Below are 2,194 nucleotides of genomic sequence, written 5' to 3'. Positions count from 1 at the left end.
CACACTCACCGGACCTGGGCTAGGACTGGGCATCCTTTGATTTTTAGTTTGTGAATTTCCTTTTGAGGTAAAGGTGTTTCTTGTATGCAGCACATTGTTGGATTTTGATTCTGAATCCACTCTGCTAGTTTGTTTCTTTTAATTGGTGAATTGAGGCTTTTACATTGATTGTTATAACTGATACATATTGGCTTCTCTTTGTTATATTATTTTCCTGCTGTAATTTCTGTGGTTTTTCCTTTTTTAATTAGTAGCTCTGTTTGGTGAATGCTTTCTGTTGTTGTTGAAGCTGTGGTCACTTCTGACTCTTTCTAGAATATCTGTCCTTATTCTTTTTAAGAATTTTGTTTCTTCTGTGTCATGGAAGGATCTTATCTCAGCATTGAATTTGATAGCTTTGCAGGGTGTATCAATCTGGGTTGGAAGTAATTTTTTTTTTTTTTTTGCGGAACCAGGGATTGAATTCAAGCCCTTGTGCTTGCCAGGGAAAGTAATTTTCTTTTGGGACCTGAAGTACTTTACTCCACACTCTTCTTGACTTGATGGTTTGTGTGGAGAAATGTGCCATGATGCTGATAGGCTTTCCATTATAGGTAATCATTTCCTTTTCTCTAGCAGCTTTTATAATTCTATTGTTTTGCTGAATTTCTGAGATCTTGATTATTATGGGTCTAAGGGTAGATTTGTTTTGATTATGGTTGTTTGGAGTTCTGTATGCCTCTCTTACTCTATGTCAGGTTCTTCTGTTGTGTTTGGAAAATTTTGTGTTAGTACTTCTACAAATAGTTTTTTTATGTCATTTGTGCTGCCTCCAGCTCTTTCATTGACATGTATTATTCTTATATTATTTTTCTTTGTGTCATCTTGTAGCTACTGAATTGTTATTTCCTGGTTCCTTGTTAGTTTTAAGAGATTTTTTTTTCCTTTCTTGTTCATTAGCTGCACCAGTGTCTTCTAGCTGTGAAAGTCTATCTTCTGTTTGATTCAAGTGGCTTTACAAGATTTTATTGGAGTTCTTAATTTCCTGGGTAGCTGTTTGAATCTGTTATATGCATTCTCATTCTTTCTTGTATTGTTCATTCAGGGTTTCCATCATTTCTATTTTTTCCTCTATGTTTTAATCTGTGTCTTCTTTAGCTGTGCTATGCAACTGTTTCACGATTGTTGTCATTTTTTCTGAATTGAGAGATTATTTTTTATCTTATTTCTTCTATAGCCTGATGGATTTGTTTCTTTACTTTAGTTGCTATCATTTCCAAAATTCCAGTCTTGTGATTTCCAAATTCTTTTATGTATTTTTCTCCTCAATTTGTTGTGGATGTGCTGGAGGATTGAGATTGCCTTTTGCTCCTGTGGTTTGGCACTTTTGAAGCTTTCAGTGATGACCCAGACTTAGCAGTGGTGTGAAACTGATGAAGCATGTGTTACTAAGGTTTCTGATACAGTGGGGAACAGGGTAGGTCTCACTAAGCCTCTTACTACTAGTGGGGGTGAGTGGCCATTACTCAATAAAGCTTCAGTGTAGGTGGTGGGTGTTGGCTGGATTAATCAGGATCCTATGAGTTGCCTAGAATCATCCCAAGTTCTGAAAAGGTTGGACCAGTGCCAGCACAAGCTGCACACCTGTCCCAATAGGCTGAGGGATGCAGCTCATCAGAGTCCTGCATGCCATCGAGAGTCCTCCTAATTTCTTAAAATGATTGACCAGGTATCAGGAAACCTCCATGCCTGCACATGCTGGGTGCACAAATCAAAGCTGTTCAGAGTCTGGCGGGCCACTCAGGATCCTCCTAAGTTCTTAAAAAGTTGGACCAGCACCAGGAAAAACTACACTCTATGCCTGCATGCTTTGTTCTGAAGTCAGAGCTTACCAGAATCCTGTACGCCACCTAGAGTTCTTCACAGTTCTTAAATGGCACAGGCCTCTTGAGTCTTTTACAACATCCTTCATGGTGTTGTTTTTCAGAACCCTCTATACTTATCTGCTTAGCTCCCTCTGACAGTGAAGTGTTTTCCTGATCTTCATTTTATTGTCCTGAGTAGTGTACCTACCTTCCAATTATTTTTCATTGTTGTTTTTTCTTTAAAGATTCAAAAATTTATTTATTTATTTTTTTCTTTTCAAAGTTTTATTGATAAACATATAGCAATGAGACAGTTTCAAATCAAATCGAAAGTACAGTTTCAACAAATA

The 2,194-nt window shown here is 37.3% G+C and overlaps 1 protein-coding gene across 8 annotated transcripts in view; it reads left to right on the top strand.

Moving 5' to 3' along the window:
• Positions 1 to 2,194, top strand: part of Arhgef9 (Cdc42 guanine nucleotide exchange factor 9) — a 265,414-nt gene that overhangs the window by 142,098 nt on the left and 121,122 nt on the right. The gene's annotated exons all lie outside the window — the stretch shown is intronic.

This window comes from Octodon degus, unplaced genomic scaffold, assembly GCF_000260255.1.
Source record: "Octodon degus isolate 3935 unplaced genomic scaffold, OctDeg1.0 scaffold00211, whole genome shotgun sequence".
Taxonomy (NCBI): Eukaryota; Metazoa; Chordata; class Mammalia; order Rodentia; family Octodontidae; genus Octodon; species Octodon degus.
Note: the sequence above shows the minus strand (reverse complement) of the source record. Positions and strands in the feature narration are given on the sequence as shown.